The 23,685-nt window shown below is 46.3% G+C and overlaps 1 protein-coding gene across 2 annotated transcripts in view; it reads right to left on the bottom strand.

Annotated features, from left to right (window-relative positions):
* The window catches only part of CHST11 (carbohydrate sulfotransferase 11), a 277,222-nt gene that overhangs the window by 233,844 nt on the left and 19,693 nt on the right, over positions 1 to 23,685 (bottom strand). The gene's annotated exons all lie outside the window — the stretch shown is intronic.

Here is a 23,685-nt window from a genome sequence, read left to right as displayed (position 1 = left end):
ATCCCTGGAACCTCCTGGTGAAAAAGAATAAGAGAGAGCATGCCTGCGCAGAGAGCCAGTGCCCACACAGTGAGCCAAGTGCCTGCGCGAGTGCCCGTGTGTTGAGCCAGTGCCTCTGCAAGTGAGTCACGCAGCAAGATGATGATGCATCAAGAGAGACAAGGGAAAAGTCAAAGTGAAGTGCAGCAGAGACCAGGAACTGAAGTGGTGCAACTGACAGGAAACCTTTCTCCACACCAGAGGTCCCCAGGATCGAATCCCAGTGAAAATCCTAGAGGAGAAGGATGAAAAGAGAAGACAAAAAAGAGAAATAGATACAGAAGATCACATAGCGAATAGACACAGAGAGCAAAAACAGCAGGGTGGGGCGGGGGGGAATAAAAAACAAATCTTAAAAAAAAAGTGGGTGCTGCCATTGCCCCACCCACTCCCTGGAACCTTGGAACAGAACAAGGGAGGGAGCAGGGAGATGGACCTGAAGATGCTCAACAGTGGCACTTGGGGGGCAGAGTGGGGCCCCACAGCCACGTGCCTCACGTGGCCCTGCCTGCAGGTAAACAGTCTGTCGGGGTGCAGCGGGCTTCACCAAGCGTCTGCATTCCACCTCGCCCACCTCACCACGGACAGGGTCCTCAGAGAGGGGCGAGAAAGAAGACGGTAACAAACAGGATGGGAAAGGCAGTGCAGGCCATGCAACTTCAGCCCGTCCTAGAAAACCCCAGAAAACACTTGAAGAACTCCCCCAGGAAACTGTTTGTAGAGGAAATAGGAGATGAACAATTATTAACACACAAAGTAGTCAAGAAGTTGTAAAAACACCAAAGGGTTACACAACTCGCACCCATCAAGGCACACCACATTTTAAGTGGTGATCATATTAAACCAGGTGCTGGACAGACATCAGCTGGCGACATCCTCCCCGCAGTCCCACGGGGCAGTTAAGGGAAGTTAAGGGAAGGGCCACAGAGGTAGGGCTGAGCCCAGCCAGTGAGACTAGCAGGGCTCTCTTCCCCACTTCCAGGGGAAGGCTTCTTCTGGACTGTAAATTCTTACAGAATCCCCAAGTCGGTGGTCCTGAGAACACACCAGAAAATTCCTTCAAACACTGTCTAGGATTTTGTGATAGGAAGAGACATATCATGCTTTCTCTGTCTTGTCTTGTTTAAAAAAAAAAAATTGGGAGGGATTAGTCTATGAGTTGTGCTCTTAAGGGAGACTTCATTTTATGGTGCCAAAATAAGAAAAAGGGAAACAAAAAATACCAAAGAGTGGGGAGTAGTTGTGTAGAACACAGGTGTGTTAGAGTCGCCTGTGCCATTATTTACCAACAGGGTTACCAGACGCGAGTAAGGAGCTGGTCCCCCAAATTGAAGTAATCGGCTCTCCAGGTACTGTGGTTTTCCTAGTGTCATCTCAAGCATCTGTTAATGCAATAACCCAACTCAAACACTAGAACTGATACAGGGAACTGGGACTGGCAGTCACGTCCAAAGCAGCACAAGTGGACTAGATTATTGTTAAACCTAATCAAAAAACAAACAAATATGAAAAAAAGATCAATAAAAACAAAATCAAATATTTCACATTTATTTCATTTTCCAGGCGTTCTGGAGCATCTGTGTTTTCTAAAAAAGGCGCCCTCCAATGTAAGAACATATTCATTAGTCCCCCACCACCACCCCAAGAGAGACGGAATTCAGGAGCTGAATAATTAACCTGTGTCAAGAAAAATAGGTTCAAAACTACATCTCTCTCCTCTCATGTTCTATTATTTACTCGAGAGTTAAGGGAACTCAAACCAGAACAGCCTGCGGGGTCCTTTACAAGCCAAGCGTTCAGGAGACTCGGCCACTGTCTGTAAAGCGCACCTGGGGCTGGCACATGGGGGTTCAGCGATGACGAAGGCATGGGCTTTACCCCAAGATCTTCAACCCCTGAGCCCACCGAGGACCTCTCCTCTTCAAGGAAGGATCCCATTATTCATTATACCTTTCATGATAAGCACCACTCTGGATGAGAATTTTTAAACGCATAGCTAGTTAGGAAGGGAAAGCAGAGAAGTCCCTGGAGCCGGTGAGCCTGCTTCAACTCCAGTGAGGGACTGTGTGATCTTGGCTAAGTTACTTATATTCTCTAAGCCCCAATTTCCTCACCTGTAAAATGGGATAAAAATGGAACCTTCCTCATAGAATTGTGGTCAGAATTAAGTCATATAAAGTGCTTAGAGCACATAGCAAGCACCTAACAGGTAGGAACTACTAGTTTTATGCACTGCTAATTTATGTATTGATGCCTACATGAAGTATAATTTAAATGTTTTTTAAAATGACAACTAACAAGGAGGTGATGATGGACAACCATAATCAAGGAACCAAGAAAGTCTACATCTGCAAGCAAAAGAGTCCCATCCATTGGCCGTATAGGACTGAAGCCCCCTCTCAATTACAGGCAGAGCAGACATCACCATCCCAGAATCCTCAGGATTGGGGAGTGAAATATGGACTATGGACTTACTGGTATTCTACCATAGAATTATTGTGATTCTAGCAATGAACTTACATCATTGATATGGAGGCAGTGGCCACTGGAGGTTCTGAGGTTAGGGAGAGGGAAAACAGGTGTAATAGAGAGGCATTTTTGGGACTTGGGAATTGACCTGACTGACACTGCAGTGACAGATACAGGCCATTATATATCTTGCCATAACCTACAGAATTGGATGGGACAGAGTGTAAACTACAATGTAAAATATAATCCATGCTTAGTGGCAATGCTCCAAAATGTATTCATCAATTGCAATGAATGTACTCCACTAATGAAGGATGTTGTTAAGTGGGTACATTTTGGCGTTGTAAAGAGCGGGGCATATGGGAATCCCTTATATTTTTTAAGTAACATTTATGTAATCTAAGTAACTTTGAAAAAATAAATTAAAAAAAAAGAACAGTACAAGTAATTCATGTAAAAAGAACAAAACTAAAGTGAAACTAATGGTTTACCTTTACCAGTTACGGTTATGATTCTGAACTCATGGAGACTTACAGAACTCAGACGTCTACAAGGTTGCTTTGAGAAATGTGGAGCTCATTGGAATTAGCCACTAACAAGAGGATGAGGATAAGGGAGTTTTGTTTATATATATATACACACACTTATTTTAAACACATACATGTAAGAATATTATGGATTTTCTGAGTACACTTATGTTTACGTAAAAGAATAATTTTAAAAAGTCAGTTAGGACACCCTCAAAAGTAGGATAAAGTTTAAAGTTCACTTTAAAGGAGTATTCTAACTTAGAACAGATTGTATGTTAATGCTTTGAGACGAAACCCTTCCCCCATTAAACTGCATCCAACTCACTTATCACATCTGTGTGTCATCTCAGAGATGGTATCCCTGAGTAAGAGCAGTGATATGGAGCCCGAAGGCAGGCTAGTGAGGGAGGGCAGACACCAGAGTCCAAGGCCAACCCCACAGGGCAGCTTCCTGTCCTTGACTTCTGGTCCAGGTGCTCTCTCTCTTCTCCCCGGCATCCCTCCAAGTGGGACCCCTGAGATTTGGGGAATCAGCCGATTCTCTCACCCAGTGTGTAGCCTCAAGTCCTGGTTGCTGTGGCTGGGTCAGGGATTTGATGTCACGCACAAGCAGCTCATAGCTGAGCAAGGAAACGCCCAGGGAGGGCCAGGTCAACCCATGATATGCTCCAGGACGGACTGCTCTCCACAGACCTTACACGGTCTGTCTTCATACGTCTCTCCTGTCCTTTCACTCCCACCAGCATGACTGCATTCCCAACAATAGCCTAGGCTGGAGTTGGGGACAGAAAAGGGGCAGGCGGAGGAAGGGCTGGGACCCTAAACCCCCCGCCACTGGCAACCTGAGGGCTGCTTTCCTAGCACGTCTTGCAAGGACACGCCTTTACGGTTTATGAAGTAAATACACATGTTCACGTGTGTTATTTCTACCTCTCTCAGGACTTGTTGAAAGCAATTAGATTACAAGCCAGCATGTCTTTTATTCACCAATGTATCCTCAGCACCTGGTACCTAATTCATGCTCAGTAAATATCTGTTGAGGGAATGACTGATGGACTGTGAAGTAGTGGTTAATAGAACAACTATAAGAATGTTCTTTCATGAACTAGAGCAAATGTATGTCACCATTTCAAGCTGTTAATAATAGGGTGGTATATGGGAAAATATATACGTAATGCAAACCATGAAAAGAAAAAAAGAGAACACCTACAGTCAATCCTCATTATATATGGATTCCATATTTGCGTTTCTCCTACTTGTCAAAATCAATACTCACGGGGAGCAGGTGTGGCACAAGCGATTGAGCACCTGCTTCCCACAGGGGAGGTCCCGGGTTCGGTTCCCAGTGCCTCCTAAAAACAAACGATAAGCAAACAAATGAAAAAAACAACTCAGGGGAGCTGATGTGGCTCAGTTGTTGAGTGCCAGCTTCCCATATATGAGGTTTCGGGGTGAAGCCCCACAGCTGGTACCTAAAAAAAAGTCTGACAAATCTCTAACAAGACTGACAAAGAGCAAAAGACAAGAAACTCAAAAATTACCAACCTTAGGAATGAAATAGGAGAGATCACCACAGACCCTGCAGACAGGAAAAGACTAGTAAAGGAATACTGTGAACAATTAAAAAAAAAAATACAGTTATTTTTTTTTTAAGGATGTACTGGAGATTGAACCCAGGACCTCATACATGCAGGTGCTCAACCACTGAGCTACACCTGGTCCACACTCATGGTGCTTTTTGACATGTGCAGAGCAAGAAAATTTTTGAGTTGCCCAACATGCCACTTTCCCAGCTGAGGTTGAACATAGCAACACTCTGCCTTCTTGTTTCAGCTATCATGTTATAAACATGTGTCCTTTTCATGGTATAATTGAGTGCCACACTTTTTGCGTTTTTGTGCCTCTTGCTGGTGATTTTGCAGTTTAACGTGTCCCTAACCCCCACCCAGTATAATGCTGAAGTGCTGCCTAGTGCTCCTAAGCAGCAGACTGGGATGCACCTTATGGAGAAAATGCTTGAGTTAGAAAAGCTTCGTTCAGGCATGAGTTATAGTGCTGTTAGCCGTGAGTTCGATGTTAATGAGCAACAATACACATGACCACACATAAAACACGGTTATGAATTGCTCAGTTGACAGTTGGCAAAACTGTTGTGACCAGAGGCTCACAGAACCTAACTATTTCCCCAGAAGCAATGACTCAGCATTCACTAATTCAGAGTTTGTGACTTTATAGAACACAACCACCACAAGTAACTAGAATCAACTGTGTATTTATTAAAAAGCCAAGTAAACAGCCAAAGGCTTCTGTGGCTCCAGGCAAAAGCATTCTCGTCCATATCCACCATCTAATAGGAAAGCAACAAACATCTTGCCCTGTGGCCAGACACTGGCCCAAAGCAAATGCAAGGCCACAGGCTCCCACGGGACTGGGAATGGCTGGCGTTAGTCATGTTCTCTGCAAACCATTGCGCCGTAAGGCACGGTTGTGATTACCATCTTGTTTCACGTGAAGTTTCTTTTGCTCAACAAAATCTGACTTGGCTGACCGTGGGAAAGAGAGTTACAGGTAAACAGACATGAGATTTCAACTGGAACCGTTCCTCCTTTACATTCTGAACACTGGTTCAGAAAGCCTTAAGCAGCTCCACTGACGCTGTACTCACGGAGGTACCTTCAAGTCATGTCTTGTTCCAGGAGCTCAACAGCCAAAAAGACCATTTTAAAAAGGAATTTCATTTTTACTCACAACTCCCAAAGGGCACTAAAAGGGATTTATTCATTCAGTGAACAATAACATTTATTGAGTTCTTGCTTTGGAGCAGGCATTGGTGGACATGCTAGAAATAGAGAGGGGGAAGAGGGAATGAATAAAGACCCTGCTCTCACACAACTTCTATTCTGGTTGGGAGAAGAGAGGTAATAACAAGGAAAAAGAAGAAAAAAGTAGCTATTTTCAAAGAATGATGCATGCTTCCAGAGAACAAACATAAAACAGGGTGATGTGATGATGGGGGATTCTTTAAACAGTGTGAGGAGGGAAGGTGTCTCTGAGGAGGTCACCTATGAGTTGAGGTAGACTAATGAAAACTTGGCAGGCTTTGGGAAAAACAGCATTCTTGGTAGAGAGAAGAGCAGGTGCAAAGGCTCTGAGGCAGAAAAGAGTTCTTGAGACACAGAAGATCCATGTGGCTGGGGTACAGCAAGAAAGGGCGCAAGTAAGTGGGGTGAATTTTATCCAAAGTGCAATGGAAAACACCAGAGGGTTTTAAGTAGGGAACTAAAGTAAACTAGTTTTTGTTTTTAAAAATCTCATTCAGGCTGCTATGTAAAGACTAGCTCACTGGGGCCAGGGAGATTTTACTTAAGTACTTTTGCTAAATTCTCCTATCCATTCTATACCAGGTCACCTTCAGAAAAGTATGGATCAAATGAGGTGGGTGTGGCAGATTGGGCTGACAATTACAGGATTCTCTCTTAAGGCTGTGAAAGGAGATGGCTGGTGAAATTCTAAGAGGACATTCATTTCTTGGGTACCCAATGAGAGAAGACTTGTAGAGCACTTAAGACCATGCCTGAAAGTGGTAGGCCATCAAAAACAGTTGTTGAATAAATGACAGAATGATTAAATACACTGTCTCCACTGCACTACATGCTAAGGAAGACATCAAAAGAAGCTGGAGGCCTCCCCCGAAATCCAGCACAGCACCTGGTCCACAGCAGGGGCTCTTGACAAGGTAGAGAAATGAGTGGATTGGAAGCCAAATAACAGGTTTTCCCAAAATTGCCCTGTATTTTTCTCTTTGAACAATCGTCAGTATTTCATTGTTTCTCAAATTGTATTCTATAGTATTGGAAATGGTTCAACAACATGTACTCCTAAGATCTACATGTTGTCTACTTAGATCCATCACATATAAAATAAAATATGCCCAGCCAACTTTCCTTTTTAAATATCATTCCTTGAGAATAACCCATCTTCTTTTTTCAAAGGATGAGAGAAGCCCAGTTTCCACTTCTCAAATACCTCTGAAATGTTCAGCAAAACCAGGTTCAAGACTTATATAACAAAAATGCAGCATCATACCCAATATCTCACCTGATTTTGCTGAATTTTTCAAGAGAGCGGACCACTGTGCTTGCAACTTGATCTAAGAATAGGACAGGTTCAGGGTAAAACATTGATATGGTGTCGTTTTCAGACAAACCTTTGTACTGTCTGCAACTTACTTTAAAATGCTTTAGCACCAGCTGTGCAACACAGTATGTGTCGGTTTCCATCTAGATTCAGTCAGGCAATATCTGAAGTTCCTAAATAGGAAATGCACACACACTGGGGTGGTTAGTATGTGAGAGAGGAAAATCAGAAACCCACTCTCCAATCTAACAGCACTTCAGGCATCTTTATCTCCATAAGCTCCAAAGGAAGGACAATTAGGGTGATGGGTATTAGAAATAATTTCACATCAGGGAAGTGAACGTTGGTCGAGACATGTAGTCCAGCTAGACTTGTTCTGCATTTGCTCAACAAACTCCCAGCTTTCCAGAGTGCACTGTCCAGAGCACCATCTTGTCCTGTGAGAGGACACTTTCAGAGGATTGTGTTGCCTGATCATCCAGCTAGAAAGTTCACTGAATCCTGTCTCAGGACATCTCCTCATCTACCATGAGGGCAACTCCAGGCAAGATGCTGTCGAGCGATGAACAGGACAGAACACTAAGACTCCAATACAAGCTGTATAAATGTTTATGTGGCTGTTTGCTAAAAAGCGTGCAGCGGGCAGAACTGGGGCTCAGGCTTGTGGGCGCCACAACATTCTCATGGTAGTTAGATTATACAGACAGAAGAATGACCCTCAGCTCCCTTGCAAGGCTGGGGGGGTCACAGTTCTCTGCCAAAAGAAGTCAGAAATAGCAAACAACTATTTGTACACAAACACACATACCTACCCTCTCCACTCTCAAGCTCCCTCAGAGCTGCCTCAGGAGCAGCACACGTCCTCACATCCTTACTTCCCACTGCGCCCTGACCTGGAACTACTTCCTGGGAAATAAACTTCAGCAGCAAGCTTCCTTCTCCTCCTCCTTCCCTCACACATGTTCAGAGCCCATTCCCAGAAGCCCTGGGCCCCTGGTTAGCTAGCTTGACTAAAAGGGAAAAATCGTCCACAGGAAAAAAGTTTGTTGCCAGGTAACAGTTCAGTGTCTCTTTGAAAAGTGTATCAGTATTTCTAAACACAGGAAGGAGGTGGCAAAGAAATATAAATTAGCAAAAGAGAAGAAAATTAAATAGCCTATAATCCTACCACCCACCCAGGAAGATCTACCTTTTTTAAAAATGGGTACCTACTGTTTCACGTGCTTTTTATCAGGATTTTTAGCCTAGCTGATCTAAATTCAGCTGGTGATCTCTGGTTAATTTCTCTACCTCTCCAAACGCTAGGTTCAATGAAAACCTTCTCTAAAGTTGTTGCAGTAAACACGATACTGTTTCTAAAGTCCCAGCAGAGCATACAGTAGGCGTTCAAGAAGGGGCAGCCATTATCATTAGTTTAGAAAATTGTTTTTTAAAAAAAGGGGGGATCATTACAAGTAAGAATTTTTGTCTGAGTCTGGGGGGGGGGGAGAAGGTTATTTTTACCCAGACAGAAACTAAAATCACCCAAAACTGTATTCTTCATTTATACAGAGTCTGTGGATCCACCAAAGGATTCACCAAAAACTAAGGCCAGATTTTAAAACAGCTCACACCGGAAATGTGGTTTGTTTGGGATTATTTTTAGTTCTATTCAGGTATGCTTCTTTCTAAAAGCCTCCCTTTATCCCAGGGCCAAATTGGACTGTTACTCATTTGTGTAGAAAAAGTAGAAAGCTAGCAAGCACAGCTGTGCCCTGAAACCCTCTCCTCCATCAGAAAACACTTTCAGCAGCAACGGAGCCCCAGGTTCGGGTCTCCCTCCTCCTGGGGAAGTTTCCTTCCCCTCTGAACTATTTAGGGGCTCTCCCCAGCTCTGAAATCCCAGGATTCTGTCTGCCCTGGGGCGAGGCTCTGGCAATGAGGCCTTTCCTACGTGGTCATTAAATGGTCACCCTGGTGAAGCCTGACTGAAAAGTTCCAGGAACGCCCTCCAGACAAGCTCACCCTCCAGAAGCCTGCCAGTCCCTGAGCTCCGCCAGGGACCTGCGCACTCTCCTGTGCACTGAGGGCCCGGAATTAAACACTGGCTAATTAATCCCACCATCGAGGGTCGCCAACCGGCAAAAAGCCAGACCCTCCACAGGCTGAAGCCATCCTGTTGGAACGCTGGGAGCGGCACGGTTCATTCCCAGTTTTTTGTCCCAACAGCCATTGGCAGTAGAGCGGTCCTCCCGTCTAATATTCATTTCTTTCTCTCTCTCTCCATTTATATATGTTTTTAATTGCACTGACTTTAAAACACTTTCTCCCACAGATGCAAAGTGAGGGAGGAAGGCTGCCTCTGATTCATATACATCTGCTCAAGAATACAGAATAATGATCATATTTCCCCAAAGAGAAAAACCTAAAGGTCAAGCAAGAATGACAAGCACCATCGGGCGCTGGCAAGGAGCCCAGCAAAGTGAAACTCTCAGCGCAGGAAGCACCAAAGCCCAAGCAGAGAAGCCTGCAAGGAGGAAGGGGAAGACACCCAAACACACACACAGCTGCGTGATGACTGCTGGAAACCAAAACAGGCTGAGCAAAGATCCAATTCACTCCAGATCGCCCTGCCACCTAAAAATGTACATCAGTAATGACAACCAAAGGTGAACCCCAAATGGAGGAGGACAGCATGTCAGCAGGAAGTGTGAGGTCAGAGCCCTTCTCATTTTTCCATGTTTCCCTTTTCACCTCAAGAGCTCTCACTAATGCCCATCAACCATGTAGATACTGTGGTTACCAAACATTAAAAATATTCCTGCCTACCACATGGAAGGTAGAGATCGGTTCCTGGTGCCTCCTGGAGAAGACAAGCAAGACAGCGAGCTGGTGCAACAGGCAGGCATAGCGCGCTGATGCAACCAGATGACACAACAGGGAGACACAAGGAGGAAAGACAATGAGAAATATAACAGAGCAGAGAGCTGGGGTGGCTCAAGCAATTGAGCGCCTCTCTCCTACATGGGAGGTTCGGTTCCCAGTGCCTCCTAAAAAGATAAGCAGACAGACAGCACACAGCAAACAGACAGAGCGAGCGCAAACAATGAAGAGGAATAAATACAATAAGTCAAAAAAAAGTGTTTCAGATGTGAATGCAAGGCTTACCCCCCCCCTTATGTCAGAGACTTACAATGGATGGGAAAGCTAAACTTAACTACTTTACTGATCTGAGGCTGCAAATAAACCCAAAGACCTGATGTCAGTGCTGCGGTGAGAGGTGGTGCGTTCACCTCTGGGACGAGCTGACGGTCAAGGACTGGTGTCCCTTCTAATGACCCAAGGCACCTCCCAGGCCTCCTCACCACAGCCTTAGTCCCCCTGGCGCTGCTCCTGTAAGTCTAACGCGGGGGTCCGAACCTTTTTAGTTCCACGGACCCCTAGGCCAGTCAGGCGAAAGCCACAGGCCCTTACTAAGTCCACACTATACTGTGTATTCTTTAATAACTATATCACACCCGCACCAACATGTCCCCACAGGAATAACGTTTTTCTGAATTTCAATTCAAGCTCAAGGACCCCTTGTTAAGAACCCCTGGTCTAAGACATGTGCTCCCTTCTTGCCAGCCTCATGCACAACTTTCTAAACTCAAATACAAACATTTCTTTAGCTGCTCCCCACTCCCCCCGCCTTTTTTTTTTCTAGGCTGGAATCATCTGCTGTTGTGGGGGCACATTTCAGATCTCTCAGAGCCGTCCAAGAAGTGCTTTTCACAACAAGGTCTGGGAACTCCCTGTGTCAGAATCACTTGAGGGGAGAGGGGAGATTCCTGGGGCCCCCATCTCAAACTTGACTCCAACCCTCTGCAGGTGAGGCCCCAGGTGTATATTTTTTTTTTAAGATTTTTAAAAAAAATCTCTCTCCCCTTCCCTGCCCCCCCCCCATTGTCTGCTCTCTGTGTCCATTTGCCGTGTTGTCTTCTGTGTCCACTTGTGTCAGTGGCACCCGGAATCTGTGTTTCTTTTTGTTGCATCATCTTGCTGTATCTGCTCTCCATGTGTGCGGCGCCATTCCTGGGCAGGCTGCACTTTTTTGCGCAGGGCGGGTCCTTATGGGGCGCACTCCTTGCACGTGGGGCTCCCCTATGCAGGGGACACCCCTGCATGGCACGGCACTCCTTGTGCGCATCAGCACTGCGCTTGGGTCAGCTCATCACACGGGCCAGGAGGCCCTGGGTTTGAACCCTGGACCTCCCATGTTGTAGGCAGACACTCTATCCATTAAGCCAAATCCACTTCCTTCCAGATCTGTATTTAGAACAAGCTCTCCTAGGGGCACTGAATCACTTGAGAGTAACAATAAAAATAAATTAAAATTTCCCAACGGCACTTGGAATCATTTAGGGAGTTTTAGAAGAAATACATGGGAACAGATGTGGCTCAAGCAGTTAACTGCCTGCTTCCCACATGGAAGGTCCCAGGTTCAATTCCTGGGGCCTCCTAAAAGCAAAAAACCAACAACAAACAAAACAAATGAAAAAACCTAACTCAGGGGAGCCAATGTGGTTCGGTGGTTGAGCACCCACTTCCCACATATGAGGTCCTAAGTTCAATCTCCAGCCCTAGTACTGCAAAAAAAAGGAAAAGAAGAGAAATACACATTTTTAGACCCCACTGCCTCCGAGAGCCCCCACCCCAAATTCTGAAAGAGAAGGTTTGCCTGGGGTGGGGCCTAGGAGATTAACTCCCCAGATGGCACTGGGGAGCGATCCAGGCCCTGTTTCCCCCAAAAAACGCCCCCCACTCCCCTCCCATACTTTCCCTACTCCTATTCATCCTTCCTGTCTCAGCTCCAGTGTGGCTTCTTTAGGACAGACTTCTGCAACCCTATCCCCGACCAGCAGGAGGGGAGGTCTCCTTGCCTTATGCTTTGATACCCTGTCCTTCTCTTTTGCATAACCTGCCATGATTGTTATTAAATGTGTATCTGTTTATCTGTTTAATGTCTGATCCTTTAATAGACTGAGAAGAATCATAAGGAAACTATAAGCCTCCCACGCCTACTTTGTCACCTCCAAACCTGCAGTGTGAACGGCATCTGCACAGGGTAGTTGCCATTTATTGAATGAAAAAATTACACTCAAAAATTTACTCAGGCTATGACTGCACAACTCTGGGATGAAAGTGAGAGCCACTGAGTGTACACTTTGTATAAAGTGCACAAGGCATGGGACTGTGTCTTAACACAGTGAACCATGGGGTGGAAGAGGGACTGTGGTTAACAGTACAAAACGAATACATGGTGTTAATAATGGGGGGGTATGGAAAAAACACACCAAATGCAAGCTATGGATCATAGTTAGTGGAAATAGTCTGATGATGTTCTTTCATAACCTGTAACAAATGTTCCACAGTGTAAAGTGTTGGTGGAGGGGTGACATATGGGAATTCTGCACATTATGCATGATTGTTTTGTAAGCTCACAGTTTCTCTAATAAAAAATATATAATAAAAAAATTTTAAGGACCTCTCTAAAGGTTCCACAGTTGTAAGTTTGAGCAAACCTGTTTAACATAGTTAAACAGGTTTCTTTACTGCAGGACTTCTCAGAGCCTTTAATATGTTAATGTGATCACAAATCATCAAAAGGGGGACCATCCTCTTCGCCATCTCAAACCAGGGATCACACATAGTCTAGACAACTGCATACAGCTCTCCAAATCCAGCCTCCCCCTCCTTAGAAAAGACCGCCTGAAAGCTGACTTGTCCCTGACATGCCTACAACCATGACCCAGGGATGTAACCGTTAGGAATTGTCTTGCTCTGACCATCAGGCCATCTAGTATCATCCCACCTTACGCCAGTTCCCAACAGTGACTACGGGGGAAAAAAGATCTGGAGGCAAGAGACCTTGTGTCAACAGAAAGAGCAGGCCTTGGCAGCCAGGAGTTGAAAAAGCAGGTACTCGGGCAGGCCCAGGTTCGAGCCCTCCGTCATCTCGGTAGTAGGCCCTGCTGCTGCTTCCCCAGGCGCCTTGGCCTCCTCCACCATCCTGGCTTCTTTACGCCCCCGCCTCATCACCAGGGTTCGCTCAATAAGGGCAGGAGAGCCAAGAGGCCCCCCTACCCCGGCCTCGCCCCCATCATTCACCTCCTCCTTTCTGTCATTCATCTATTCCTTTCTGTCAATAAATATTTCCTGAGCACCTACTTCGTGCCAGGTAGGGGGGTGTACCTAGGAACAAACACACACATGATCATGGAGCAGAATAATGGAGCAGAGACATGAAACCAACTCAGGTATTCTTTACCATGTGAACTCACACCACCCAAACTCAGGAACCAGAGAGATTCAGGGGGACTGGGGGATGAGCCCCTTGTATCTGAACTCCCTTCTCTCACCTTCCAAAACGCAGGAACGCATGGATTTAGACACCAAGGGAACTCTGGGTGGAAAAAGCCAATGAGCATGGTAAGAGGTCATAACCAAGGGACGCAGCTTCAGGAAGTGAAGGCCAATGTGAGAAAGCAGTAACTAAGAGACCCAAGGGATGGGGAGTCAGCCAGCCAGAGAGGGGAGGGAAAAGCACTGTGAACAGAGGGGAACAGCAAGTACCAAATTCCTGATATGGGTAAGAATTCGGTACTTTTAAAACAGGGAGACAATACGGTCTGATCAGGCAGAAACCTGAGGCCAGGTTAAACCTTAGGGCTCTGGGCTAGGTGTAATCAGAAGTCATTAAAGGGTATTAAGCAGGTCTGGGTGTTTTAAGTAGATAACTCAGGCCAAGGTATGGAGAGTGGATGAGATGTGGAGGGCAGGTGAATGTGGAAGCACGAGTCCAGTTTTGTGCAAGCCCAAGGGAGGGGCGACGGTGTCTTGGACCAGTTTGATGGCAGTAGGGATGGAGAGAGGTGGAGGACCTGGAGGGATACTTAGAGATACTTCACCAGGTGTTGTGGAAAAGCCAGAAGGGCTTCAAGGAAACAAACGGAAGGATGGCCGAGCCATTCCAAAGTTTAGCCGAGGTTAGCAACCGTGAGCATTGACTCGTTGGCACTGCTTTACAGCAGGATGGCTCTCTCCAACCGGGACTCGGCGCCACCGCCAGTAAAGCCTGCCTTCTGTTCCAGAAGGCACCCAGAGACTTCAGAAATGAAGACAGGAGATGGGAAAGTGAGGACGCCTCCGAGACAGGGAGTGCACAGACTTTGAGACAGGCCCAAGTTCAAAATTCCCAGACTCAGACTAGCAGGGGACCAAGGGCAAATGGAGTGAACTCTCTGAGCCTGCAGTCCTGCCCGTAATATGAAGATAACGAATCTGAACCATCATCTGTGACACACCTGGCACACAGAAGATCCTCAATAATTATTACAATAATTACCTTGTTACAGCAACCTCTACCTTGCTCAGAAGACCAAACTCTACTCTTGCCAATCCAGGGAAGTAAAAACTCCTGGGCCTTCTGTGAGCCTCGCCTTTGTGGTACAGGCCAACATTAGATATGGATGCAGTGCGTGCAGGGGAGGGGCTGGCCATTTGGTCTAGTAAAGGGCTCAGCCCATTGGCCTAAGTGCCTAAAACACACGGATGTAAAGGAGGTACCTGATAATAAAAGTGGCTGCCATTCAAAGGCTGCCATTTAACGTTGGCTCTTTAATTTCCTTAGGTTCCCGTTTGATGTGGCTCTGGGGCCATTTCCACGTCACTGTCTAAGAAGGCCCCTGCCCAGGCCAACCCGGACAGCAGGGCAGGCCTCCACCAGTCCAGAAACGCCTACAGCTGCCAGAGATGACAGTCTTTTCAGCAAGGGGTGGGGGGAAGAGAGGGGCACAAAGGGGTGAGGTGGGTGAGGAGTATGAAAGAAAGAACCACAGATTATTTTCTCCAAACTATAGAGAGGCGAATACTCTGTTCCACCGTGGATGAGACACGTAAGGATCAGAAACTCCAAAGCCCTTTTCAAAAACCCTTCCCCTTTCTTTACCAATCTGCCGTCTGAGTCCCCTGAGCATCCTCCCTTTGCCATTTCTGACAGTGATGTCCCTGTCACAGCACAAGAGAAACTACAACTGTTCCCTGCAGAAAGAGGACGCAGCAGCCACGAAGGTGATGGCGGCAACGCTGGGTCTGTAAGTAACACCACTGAACTGTGTGCTTGAATGTGGTTAAAATGGGAAGTATTATATTGTATATGTTACCACAATAGATATCTTTAAAAACACGAACCTAAAAGCTAGAACCCTGGGATCCTGCAGCCAAGTTTGGCTTTTGAAACCATTATTTCAGCGTCTCAAAAAACCCAGGGGAGGGAGGGAGGGAATTATGCCTTATTTTAGGACAAAGGGGCAGAAAGGCTGCTATCCTAGTTGCCATCTTCCAGCCGGAAACAAGCGCTTAGAGGGGTTGAGTGACCTCTGCGGAGTCACACACAGGTGCAAGGGTGATGTGCTCAGAGAAGCCAGACACAAAGCATGTTGTTTGACTGCAGTTATATAAAATGCAAATGTAAATTTATAGGGATGATAGTGGCCAGGTACAGCAGGGATGGACAGAGGGATGGAGAGGTAACTGCTAAGGGGTGGGGGGCTGCTCTTTGGAGTAATGAAAATGCTCTAATATTGACAGTGGTGATGAATGCACTACCCTGTGATTATACCAAAACCCACCGACTGTATACTTTGGATGGACTGTATGGTATGTGAATGTCTCAATAAAATGGCTAAAAAATTAAAACTTAAATTTAAAGAAAAAGCTGAGAAGCCAGTCAGACCTGCTGATTCCAGGTGGGAAGAGTTGCCACTGGGGTGAAGGCAAGAAACATGTTCCTCCCGACTGTGTCAGTGTCCTGGGGCTGCCTCTACCCAAGTGCCACAAAGTGAGCAGCTTCAACAACAGAGACTGATTCCCTCACAGTCTGGAGGCTGAGACTCCGAAATCAAGGCGGCCTAAAAGGCCAGAGCTTGAGCTGAGCTCGTGACCACCTTGCCTGGCCTCCCGTGCAGACAGAAAGGGCTGTGACTATGTGAGACCTAAACGAAAGTGGCACGTGGACGTGGACACAGAGCACAGGCTGGGCAGAGCAGAGCAAGGAGAAGGAAGGTGCGTGGGTCTCGGCATCGGCCCTGCGCTGCTGGTAAGAGGAAAAAAACTATGCTGCAGCGGGTTCAGCCACAGTAATCCATTTGTCCCACAACAGGAGATAAAAAGAATCAGAAAGGTCACGTCACCACTCTCAGTGCAAGCAGATTTTCCAAATGGCAAAAAAGATCCACATACCCTGCCTAGTCTAGGCGGGTGATCTAATTATAGATTTTAACTCACAGCCACGATGGCTCAGTAGCAAAAGCAGGGCCACGGTGACACATGGAGGCCATCTCTCCACTGCCACTCATACCTGGGCACACGCGTCCCTGTGCTGTACACAGCGTAAGCACGCCCAGATGTTGTCTTAACTATTGAGAAGACTTCAACAGTCTGTTCTAAGCCTCTTATTCCAGTTGCAAGGTAAGTTCTTGGAAGCATTTATCTAAGCTTTTCCATCAAGGGATTGTGAACTTGTAGGATTCCAAGGCTGACCAGAACTCGTTATATAGCAGACACTCTGTCGCCATTTTGGTTTTATTAAATGGCTCCTCCAACCCTCTCTGACATCCCTGGTACTGCCCAACGCAAACACGATGTGATTTCTGTCCAGCATCCAATCCCCCTTTCTTGAGTAACAAAACCCCCGATTTTCCTGGGAAACACCTCCCCCCACTCTCAGCCCTACCCTCAGACTAGGCATGTGACTCCAGCCACATCAGTGAGATTCATTCATTCATTCACCCATTCAACACATAGTTATTGAACACCCTACCTCAAGCCAGGCATTGTCCTGGGGGCTGGAGCTATGACATTTAATGGAAGATAATATTTCCTGCCCTCATGGAGTTTATATCCCAGGACTTCTGTGGAAATTGCTGGGAAAGAGAAGCACTCTTTCTTCCTGATGGGATAGTTGAGAGGATCTAATGAGGACTGCAGCTGCTGGCAACAATTTTGCCCCCATTGGGGAGGGGAGTCCCTTTTTTGCTTAAAATCAATTTGAGCTAGTCTGGGGGCGCGGGGTGGGGGAGAAGGTGAGTGACATCTAGAAGACTCCTCCTCCTGGCCAGTACACAATGCATGGAGAACAATGACTTCAGAAAGGTGTTAAGGCAAGCCCGGAATTACTGAGCCAAGACAGGTAACCCTTCTGAAAATGGCCCATCCTTAAATGTTCCCCGAGCCCAGGCACTGTTTTCATGATGACATGATTCTGCCGGGTTATCATTTTCATTTTTAAAAACCTCACCCCCAATGTTCACTGCCTCTCTCACTGCACCTTAAAAACCAAACCACAGAAACTTCCAGGAAGGAGGAAGATTAGAGAGGCAGAGGGCTCGTTTCCCTCCTGGAAAAGTAGAGGACAGACAGAAATGGCCCAGAAAACTGTTCCAGAGCTTAGGACACCAGGCGAAGGCTAGACACAACCCAGAAGAGAGAAGGGCGATAGAAAGGAGACTTGGCTAGCTGGAAAATCCCAATATTTCAATGAACCGAAATGGATTCTCACTGTTTCTCTAAAAGCAGTGATAGTGGCAACAATTCTCCTCTTTGAATAGGAACACTCAAAAATGTATGCAATTAATATGTGTTTTAACAAATATATGGACAAATTTATTTTTTTTTAAAACTTGAACTCTCATCTTGGCAACTGTATTAACATCTCAATTTCAAGAAGTCATGTATTTGGGAACATCACCTATTCTGTGCACAATGCAATAATTATCCTCTTCCAGTTTGCCCAGAAATAAAGTAAAAACTTCATCTTATTTAATTTTCCAAACAAAACAAAACCAGAGACTAGTTGGTTCCAGCTCCCTCCTATAGCTCTTGAAATCGCCTGCTCCTGCTGCAGGTCCCAGGGAAGGGCCCCTTTATTTCCCCAAGGGCTGAATCACCCTGCCTTTTCTCAAGGTGATGACAGGGACCTGATGCTTCCGATAACTGCATTGGTTCCCAGCGAGGCCCCACCATGCTCTGAGGCTCTGCCCACCTACCGTTAGCAGGAACAGTCTGCCGAGACACACAGATAACTGTAGTTAACTGACCACATCCTATTTAACAGGAAACCTAACAGCCAGCTATTTTAGACCCGTTCTCGCTTCCCTTCATCTGCTTCTAGCACAGTGCTAAGTTGATGGGGAAGGCAGGGAGTGCATAAAAGAGAATAAGGGGAGGAGGGACAGTGGCAACTACAGAATTCTGAAGCAAAAAATCTTGGGGGCTTTAAATTTTCACTGTAATGCTATCATGGAATCACAAATCTTTAGAAGGAGGTTGTGACAAATTATTTTAATGGAAATGACAAAATAAAATTCTTCGGTCCTTCAGTAACTAAACCACATAAGTTGGGGTCCTACACAAGGACCGCTTTTTACCCAATTCTACCCTATAATAAACATTCTACTGAAAATTTTCCTATAATGAAAGTAATTTGCACTTGAATAATTATTTGCAGAAATTGTCATTAAGATTAGAATATGAAAGCTCTAACAGGAAAATCTTTTGTTCCACTAACAACATAATATGGAGAATGAAAAGTTAACTTTGCTGAAATTATTTTTTTAACACCTAACTTTAATTTACCAAAACAAAGCTGTTTTTGTATAACCAAAAGAAATGGCCTTGAACCCTTTTAGCCATAATAAACCAACCAATGAAGAAATATCTCTTAAAAGCCTACTTATAGATGAAGCCGAAATGATCAGCCACAGTTATCTCACTAACAGTATAAAATCACATTTGACAGGCTTTGTTTATACATGTGGCAGGATCTACCTAGATGCCCACTAATCCCATTTCCTCTTCCTAGGAACACTGAAACACACATCATTCAACTGGGACCATGCAACCTGAGCCTGTGCTAAAATGATATGTGCCGATTTTAAGACCGGCCATAAAAAGCATGCACAATTCAATTCTCCATGCTCTCCCTCTTCACTTGTCAACCAGCTGAAGGTAAAGGCGCATAGGATGCTGGTGAAGCCCTAGTAGACACGAGATGTTAAATGGACAGACCTGGTTCCCAAACTCTTCACTCATTCAACAACAAAGTAGAATGTGTTGTGAAGAGAAATAAGCGTATGGCGTGCTAAGACAGAAAGAAAAAAAGACTTGGGGGAATCCATCCCACAGAAAAGGGGTGCTAGGAAGCGCATCTGCATGGCAAACACGTTCTTATTTAAGAGCATACTGGGGAAGCCGATGTGACTCAGGCGACTGGGCTCCTGTCTACCATATGGGAGGTCCAGGGTTCGATTCCAGGACCTCCCGATGAAGGCAAGCTGGCCCAGCGAGCTGGCCTGAGCAGAGAGGGCTTGCATGGTTAGTTGGTGCGAGCAGAGTGCTGGCCCCACGCAGGAGTGCTGGGCCATCACGGCAAGCTGGCCCATGTAGCAGTGCTGGCCCGTGTGGCAAGCTGGCCCAAGCAGAGAGCTGGTACAGCAAGATGACACAACAAAAAGAAACACAGAAGACAATAGGAGAGGCAGCAGGTCAGGGAGCTGAGTTGGCGCAAGAGATTGAGCACCTCTCTCCCATTCCAGAAGGTCCCAGGATCTGTTCCCCGTGCCACCTAAAAAGAAGACAAGCAGACACAGAAGAATGCACAGCGAATGGATAGAGAGAGCAGACAAGGGGAGGGCGGGATAAATAAATTTTAAAATCTTAAAAAAAAGAGAGAGAGACAGCGGATTGTTTGAGGAGGTTTTGGATGACAGAAGGGTCACAACTGTGGCAGGGAAGTATCATTGGTATGGGGTATTGTGATGAGGGGAAGTGTGGGAAACGGTGTACCTGGGCATGCCTCTATGGCACATGAATATGTTCAAGTAGTTGTGGGGCGTTGTCTTGGTGGGTGAAGACCCACACAATAACAGGAAGGATACTGATTTCCCATTCTGTCCTGCTACATACTCGAACAGAACAGCAAGGAGGACAGACCATTACACCATGCCCTTGATATTGACGGTTGTATGATTTCTAGTGAAATCGAAAGTTAGCCTAGTATTATATATTGCCTAAGAGTTACTTCCTGAAACCTCTCTGTTGCTCAAATGTGGCCTCTCACTAAGCCAATCTCAGCATATAAAAACACTACCTTCCCCCCCCCACTGTGGGAAATGACTCGTGGGAATGAGCCTCCCTGGCATCGGGGGATTATTACCAAGCACTGACTAGCAATGAATCTGGAAAAAGACCTTGACCAAAAGGGAGAAATATTAAATCAACTAAGTTTTATAGCTAAGAGAGGTCAAAGTGAGTCAGGAGGTTATTTCAGAGGTTATGTTTATGCATGTCTCAGCAGGATCTCACTGACTGCCACAGTAAACAGTGCCTCAAGCAGCCGGGCTCCTGCGGGCTCTAGAGACAGCCAGACACTATAGCAGGGCAGATAGCTCAGGAGTTTGGAGCCCTGCCAGTGGGTCTTATTTTGGAATACAATCTCCCCAGTATAACAGAGTTAGACTCATTTATAATTTTCTCTCTTTTTTTCAAGATTTATTTATTTATTTCTCTCCCCTTCCCCCCCCCACCCGGGTTGTCTGTTCTCTGTGTCTATTTGCTGTGTCTTCTTTGTCTGCTTCTGTTGTTGTCAGCGGCACGGGAATCTGTGTTTCTTTTTATTGCGTCATCTTGCTGTATGCGCTCTCGGTGTGTGCAGTGCCATTCCTGGGCAGGCTGCACTTTCTCTCTCGCTGGGCAGCTCTCATTACGGGGGCACTCCCTGCGCGTGGGAATCCCCTACGCGGGGGACACCCCTGTGTGGCAGGGCACTCCTTGCGCGCATCAGCACTGCACATGGGCCAGCTCCACACAGGTCAAGGAGCCCCGGGGTTTGAACAGCGGACCTCCCATGTTGTAGACGGACGCCCTAACCACTGGGCCAAGTCCACCGCCTCATTTATAATTTTCTTACACATGGTTCTTACGCCTCTTTTTATTTGAACCTATAATTAGTACTATACTCATTAAATATATGTCCCAGCGTCTTAACTCTTTGGTCTGTTCATATGCCAGTTGAGCCCAGAATCTCAGCAGAGTAGCAACATCTACTCATCAGTTCCCTGGACTCACTTAGGACAACTAACAAAAGGATGATGATGGACAACACCCATCCCAGGTAGTGGAGAATGTCTGAAACTGCAAGTAACATATTTCCATCCATCTGCCCCATGCGATCTAAGCCCCCTCTCAAAATGTGGGAGGGCTAAACCTACCCCTTAGGGCTGCTGACAGGAGTTTATGTCCAGTCTTACTCCAATACCAAGAATAAGTGGTTTTCCACTAGTATTTCAAGGAAATAAGAAATTCAAAGATTACCAAAATGTTTATCATGTCATTTTTTTAGAAAGCAGGGGGAAATGTTTAATGTTTAACAAAAGATAGTGATTACAATATATGTAGGCCTCCCCTCTGGAGGGACAGGCAGCAGGTATGACACGGGAAGCCCCAATTTGCTAAGTGTGTATGACACTCTCAGCAATGTCTTTCGCTTTCAGAAAAAGATAACATGTGAGTGACGGATTTGGTCTGGTTTTTCTTCTCCCTTCTCCCTTCCTCCCCCTCCGCCACCCCCGCTTCCTGTTTAGGAGGGCTTGTTCCCCAAACCCTGAGAATGTCATCAAGACAGCTTTCTACCCCTCTTGATGTAAAGGGGGCTGGACATAGCCAGCCCAGGTCCACAAGATGGAGGAACAGAGTATGGATTAGAGTGGACTTCCTGGTGTTCTGCTGGGGACCAATTATGATTAGTAAGGAAGAAATTGTAGTAGTGATGTGGAGAGGGTGGACACGGTGGCTGCTGATGGTGGGAGAGGGAAGAAGAGATATGGCGTGGGGGCACTTTCAGGATTTGGAGTTGTCCTGGGTGGTGCTGCAGGGGCGGATGCTAGATGTTGTGTGTCCTGTCGTGGCCCACGGGGTAGACTGGGGGAGCGTGTGGACTACACTGTGGACCACTGTCCATGTGCTGCAGCGGTTCTCCAGAATGTATTCGCCGGGTACAGTGGATGTGCCACAATGATGGAAGTTTGTTGATGTGGGAGGGGTGGCATGGGTGGGGTGGGAGCTATATGGGAACCTCATATTTTTTGAATGTAACATTTAAAAGAAAATGAAGAAGAATTAAAAAAAGACCGCTTTCTGAAGAAGTCTCAGAGTACTGCTAAGCATTCCTCCCCCAGGGAGGGGTCCGAGCCTCTAAGGAGCTCCTCGGACGGGACAGGACAGTGCCCGCCTGGCACCGGTGCTGCAGCTCCTTCCTCACGTCGCTGACAACCCCGTGCGCACAACGCCTGCTGGAGCTACTACTGTGTCCTGCCAAGAGGAGAGCCACTGTCCTTTTCCCCTCCAGCTCAGGGGTCTTCCTCTGTCTACCTTCCTCCTAAATCACGCAACGGTGTCTGTCTCCCGGACACCAGCCCCCCACTCTGCACTTCGACGTGAGCTCTCAGCGCAGCATTTGGACTCAGAGGGACCCGGGGCTCTTGCTCTCCCACTGACTAGCTGGGTTAGCCTGGGTGATGGAAACGTCCCAGCTAACACTGAGGATGAGGCAGTGCCTCCCTCACCAGGATGCGGTGAAGACCAAATGATTTAACACGGGTAAAGGGCACCTAGCTAGTAAGAGGTCAGGACACACCTTTTTAACTGAATTTCAACCCTGATGATGAGCTACAAGCCTCTGGGACATGCAGGGAGACTGTGGAGGTAGTTTAGAGACAAGCCTTCTTGTCAAAGCACTAGCCGAGCTTCCCTCTCTCTAAAGTCCACGGATAAGGTACTTTGTGACAATGAAGACATTTCTCTTCCCAGCCGTGCAGTGAAACCATCCTCCACCCTCTTGGCTCATTCATTCCAACACACTGACATGTACCCAACAACTGCACTTTATGCCGGCCTGTGATACGCCAGGCGCTGGGAATTCAGTTGGTGCTGCTCGGGAAGCCTGCAGTCCAGTGTGGACCAAACACTAAATGAGGGCATCCACGCTAAGAGCGACATAAGATGCCGGTGGGGATCTGGATGACTCTAAATCAACCTGGCTGGGGTTCCGTAAGACTGACACCTTATTACACTGCTGGCTGGCCCCTGCAAAAGTTTAGAACCTATGAATTCCCCTTCGGAGAATTTATTTCATAGAAACATTAAGGAAACTCAGATGATTTATGTACAAAAATGTTTTAATCGTGGTATTTTTTTAGGAGGTACCGAGGATTGAACCCAAGACCTTGTATATGGAAAGCAGGTGCTCAACCACTGAGCTACGCCCACTCCCCTATCATGGGATTTTTTAAAAGGGAAAATCCTATTTCTTAAAGTTCAACAAAAGAGGGTGATTAAATTAAAATACATCATGGGATGGGATATTATGGTGCTTTCAAAGAAAACTGGATGACAAGAGAAAAAACCCATGATTTTCTAAGTGGCAAAAGCAAGA

The sequence above is a fragment of the Dasypus novemcinctus genome, chromosome 12 (genome assembly GCF_030445035.2).
Source record: "Dasypus novemcinctus isolate mDasNov1 chromosome 12, mDasNov1.1.hap2, whole genome shotgun sequence".
Classification (NCBI taxonomy): domain Eukaryota; kingdom Metazoa; phylum Chordata; class Mammalia; order Cingulata; family Dasypodidae; genus Dasypus; species Dasypus novemcinctus.
The sequence above is the reverse complement of the archived record's forward strand: the minus strand, read 5'-3'. Positions and strand labels throughout refer to the sequence as shown.